Raw genomic sequence first — 5,356 nt, 5'->3', positions numbered from 1 at the left:
TTACTGTAAAATGTAGTGGAGTAAAAGTAGAAAGTCCCCATTATTAAATCTACTTAAGTAAAGTACAGATACACGAAAACTGTACTTAAGTACAGTAACGAAGTACTTGTACTTCGTTACTTCCCACCACTGCTTTCATAAATCTTATCTTGTAAAGGAGACACTTTTTAAAAGACAGTAAAACAGACTTTCTGTTTTATGTCAGCAAGGATTAAACAAAATAATTTCTGAGAAGAGGTTTAAAAATGCTTTATTACTTCAAGTACAGAAGAAAAGTGAGCAGTGAAATCACCTTGCATGTTCATTACACATTCTTGAGTTTTACTGGAACAGTCATTAAGGTTTATTTTCATTTTTAAAATTTAGAAATGAGTAACATTAAACTTCTACAATTACATGGTTTCCCAAACAGCAGGTCCATTTTAGGAGTCAGTCAATGTAAACAGTATATAGGAAGCAACATGTCATTTTTTTTTTACTGGTTCCTGCTTGTAAGATCAGACTTTCATGTATATATTAAGGCATCACCTTAATAAGGCACTAAATGGACCATAACACACAAACTACTAAATAAGTGAACTTAAAATGAGTTAAAATAAGTATTTCAGGAAAAAAATTAGATTTACTTTTATTGCACTTGTATTTAAAATTTTCTGGGTGTTGCTACTTGAAGGTGATCAGATACTCAGGATAGGCCTGGGTGTCATGAAACAAACTTTTTTTTAAATTTAGGAAATAAAAAATTAAGTAATTTATAGTAGACAAATTAAAGACCAGTAGCATTAAATGCTTTGGAGGCAGAATGTGAAACAACATCCTAGGTGTGGCTCAAATACCTTGGAATTTGTCAATTCGTCTTATCTGCAGGATGGTTCCCTTGTTGTCAGTGGCTGGTCCTTTAGGCATCTGGACAGTATAGTCTGAACCACAGATGGTAACTTTTAGAGTGGGTGCTGCCCTTTCCAACGCATGCTCAAGCTCATAGTTGGTCATCTGATCAAAACTCTGATATTGAAGCCCATGTTGCTGATACTGCCAGTCTGCCACAGTGGCAGCCAGCTCATATTTCCTTTTCAGCTCCTGCTCTCCTCTCACTTTCTTCAGCATATTAGCTATCTCCTGATTGGCTCGRACCACATCTTTACTGAGGCCTTCAATGATGACAGAGACTTGGCCATTAGTGATTTGATTTTTGATGCTCACACTCATCTTCATTGGATGTGAAGAATGCGCTGACAGTCTGCAGAGGAGAAGTTCAAGATGTCGTTGTCCGCTATCTCTATGCTGCATTGTTCATCAGATATCAGGTCTTTTATCTTCWTCTTGGCTGCATCWACTTTGGCCTGTGAGGCACCGCAGATATGGAAGACAGCAGGCTCCACTTTGACAGTCTCAATATCAGACACCTCGTTTTCCTGTTTGTTGTCAGCACTTTCTAATCCTAACATAGCTGTAAGAATAAGGATATTTTGAAATAGAACTTCAGATAAAAACATTCATTATAAAGACAAAACTAGTTTTCTTTCCATGCTTACATTTTAGCAAAGGTGTGACACCTAACTTGTGGCCAACACTGGACCAGAATCCGCCTTTTTCCTTTGGTGCAGTGACATTTCTTTCTTGCATGCTGCTGTGGAAATCTTTTAGCATTGGTTGGTGGAAGATGACTATCCTGATTAAAGTCAGGGAGCTGGAGGTGTTTTGGCTGAAAACATCAATCACAGCATCCAACATGGAGTCTGCCACTTGTTTTGCCTGTATGTTGCCTTGACCTGGAAACGGGCAACACAAATGGTTGATGGCTCAAATCTGCAAATTCAAAAGTTCCATCCCACCAATAAAGGGCTAACTTAAGACTCATACTTGAGTGCAGTAGAAAAAAGGTTAACATGTTTATCCAATCCAATGTTTACAGTCAAATACTTCTGATCTAAACAAATGAAAATTATAAATTGCAGTGTAATGACAAGTCTCTGTATTGGTCCCTTAAAACCAGGGTCATCTRGTATCTAAGCACTAAATCTACATTCAGCCAGATCTCCATATGAAGRCAATATAAGATGAGCTAATTTTGGTGTATGCAACAAGCTCTTTGCATTAAGATATTTTGGAAACTGTTAGTAAGTCTCACCTGTGCCAAGGGCAGGAAATGAAACAGAAGTGTAGGAGTTCTTCACACACATTTGGAGTGCTTCCTTTACAGAACTGTGGATTTTTCCTTTATCTGACTGAACGACCAGGTGAAGAATCTTTTTGCACTTTAGGTTTCCTGGTACTGTCACTATCATATCTGGATTGGGCTGGGAACCTGATGGGGTTCACAATCACAATCTAGTTACAGAGCTAAATTAACTATAAACTAAGCATGCATGCTATCAACAGGCAAGTGTTAATGTTCTTACCAAGATATTGGCATTCTTCTAAAACARCTACACCAGCTGCATCCAGAATAGCCTTGGACAGTCCTGGGAAGGTAGATGAAGTAAAAGGTTTAAAGGTTTTGACAACCAATGTTTATCTTCATCATATAGTCYAAARGTAYGTMTCCTGGACTGCTATTTCTGAACTCCACTGAAAAAACAAATTAACACATCAAGCTAGGTAATGTACAGTTGTTTTAGTACTATTAGTACTATTGAGTACAAAACACTTCAGATGTTGCTGTTGCAAGGATTCCAGGAACATCACTGATAATGTGTCCAGAAGCATCAGTGGATGAATTTGCACATGATGTTTGAACTGTAGGGAGATTCTGATCATTTTTTAGAAGGAACCTTAAGTATTCATAGAATTGAGGTATTCATTGGTGGCTGCATATCAGGTTCCACTGYATCTCTGACAATAAATTAATATTATTATGGAAGATTAAAGTATGTGTTTCATGCATCCTGGTCACTCATATTTTGTATGACAGATATATCACATATAAAATGATTTACCAGACTTGAGAGTGAAACTGTTATCTGAAGAGTTGACGATGACATCAGTCGTCTCCTTTGTTATATCTCCAGTTACTACCTGAATCGTTACATTTCCTAGTTTAGTCTCATGCTTTCCTGAACTGGAGACAACTTTAGAGAATTTGCCTGTTGGTAAAACAGACAGAAATAATAATTTAACCTTGAAATTAGGCAACTACTCAATTCTTGTGTAAGTTAAACTAGAGGAAACTGCCTACCTGTACTTTGTGAAGAATCTGCAGGCGTTGGACCTGTTGCTGAAAGTCCCGTGGCACTGGGAAACTTCTTCTGAAATTCATCTGTAAATATCTGCAAAATTTGTTTGATACTTTCTTATAAGAGTTATACATTAATTACAGTATAAATAATGAGAATTTAGATGCTTGAAGTTCTGCTGTTAATCCACCAATTAACTTCAAACAGAGAAGTCAGTATAGTAGAAAAAAGCCCCTTAATGATACTTCAGAAAAAAAAACTACAGTATCCCCCATACATTCTCAAGTATCCATGAGAATGTACATGATCAACTCTATTTAACACACGTAAGTTCAATTTCCTAGATCCCGAAACATAAAAAATATTCTAACACTGAAGAAATACTATAGCTATAGTACTGAGATATTGTAACATTCCTCTTGATTGTTTCTGCATTCGATCTTGTTGAACTGCTGCTTAGCAAATTAATATGACATTGATTGTTATTGTTTGTTTACCTGAATAGTCTGTGCATCTCCAGGATAAAGAACAACTGTAATCTTCTTAATATGCTTGGATTGTCTTTGGCTGCTAAACTCCAAGAATTTATCCAGGATCAAAGTGGCAACAAGATTTTTTGGAAAACCCAAGGCTCCGGTGCCAACAGCTGGGAAAGTTATAGATGACAACCGAGCTTTCTCCGCTAGGTCCAAGCAATCTTTAAAGATCCCATCTAGAGTCTGAAAGATATTTTAAACCAGATTGCCAAGTTGTTTCATTGATTCAGCAATTTTTAAAAAAAAATATTCTACACTTTATGAATATGATGCACCTTTTCAGCTGTGCCTTGGCCATTGTCCCAGCTTGGAGCAATTACATGGAAAACTTGTTTGCTCTTCAGCTTGCAGCCGTCTGTAACAACAATCTCTCCTGGTGATCCGCTGGTTTTCTGGCTGTGTACCAGCTGTTGAAGTTTGGCTCCAGCTGCACTGAAGATGGCATTTGAAATCGCCCCTTTGTTCAATATTAGATCTTCTGCCACAGTGTTCACAATCACCTCTGTCTGAAAATGTGGCACAACTAAATTAAAATATGTAATTTCATTTTATTTTGCATGAACAGAAAAAAACAATAAATTGTAATGGAATTGGTCAAGAAAATATTTMTATCCTCACATATCTACTTCTTTAGGTCTGTATTCTGTAAAACTAGAGAGACAGACTGAGTAGGGTTGTGTGAGGCTCTCATACTTTACCAACAGTGTAAAAAATTCACAGTGCAGGGAGAATAAACAAAGAAGAAATTCTGACAGGATCCTAAGTCTAATTAGAAAACTTTAAAAAACCTAAATATTAGTCTTCCATAAAAAAAAAGACTATCTGCTAAAATAGCACTGGATCACGCACAGTAATGACATTAGCGCTATTAAATGCCCCCATCAGGACTAGCCAAGCCTCTCTCTACTTTTAGAATTAATTCCTCTTTCTATAAATGACAGACATAGAGAGGACCAACTGAAGGAGTATTTAAATTTTAAACCTTTATCTTTAAATTAAACATTGAAAAGCAWTCATATTTACCTTGGCAGCCTCAATATTTCCCTTTTTAAGAACGATGCTCAAGCCCTCTTTGGTCTGMGCTCGGCACAAGCTKGKGTCAGGTGGAATAAGTTTGAGTAATGGAGATTTTGGACTAACTTTAGGGATAGCATTTTGAGAYGAAACACTAACTCCATGACTTCCAAACTCCTGCTTTACAGCACTTTCCAGACCAAGAGCAACACTGTCCTCATTGTCCACCAGATGAATCGTCTTCAGGGTGTCATCGTACTTCTCATCACAGTATTCCTTCACTGCTCTAGTAATGGTAGCAAGGCACAGATTGAGTGGGAAACCAAGACTTCTGCTGATGGCAGGAAGAGCCACAGAAACACAGCCACACTTTTCAGCTAGTTCTAAGCTTTCTCTAACAGTTCTTTTCAACTGGGCCTCAGCCTTCTTTGGCTTTGCTTGATCAAAATAGGGTCCTACGGCATGGATCACTTTTTTACAACGAAGCATTCCTCCAGCAACTGTTACGGCACAGTCTCCAGGTCGGAGTTTTCCTTTTACATTAATTATTTGGTCACATAAGGCCTGCAGCTGAGGGCCTGCAGCTTTTGAAAGTGCCAAAGCAAGACCTGAGGTGTGTTTCAAGTCCTC

At 37.6% G+C, this 5,356-nt stretch overlaps 1 pseudogene; it reads right to left on the bottom strand.

The window, feature by feature from the left end:
• Positions 1–234: 234 nt before the first annotated feature.
• LOC103461839 (poly [ADP-ribose] polymerase 14-like) overlaps positions 235–5,356 on the bottom strand; it is an 18,495-nt pseudogene continuing 13,373 nt past the window's right edge.

Source organism: Poecilia reticulata, linkage group LG2 (assembly GCF_000633615.1).
Source record: "Poecilia reticulata strain Guanapo linkage group LG2, Guppy_female_1.0+MT, whole genome shotgun sequence".
Classification (NCBI taxonomy): domain Eukaryota; kingdom Metazoa; phylum Chordata; class Actinopteri; order Cyprinodontiformes; family Poeciliidae; genus Poecilia; species Poecilia reticulata.
The sequence above is the reverse complement of the archived record's forward strand: the minus strand, read 5'-3'. Positions and strand labels throughout refer to the sequence as shown.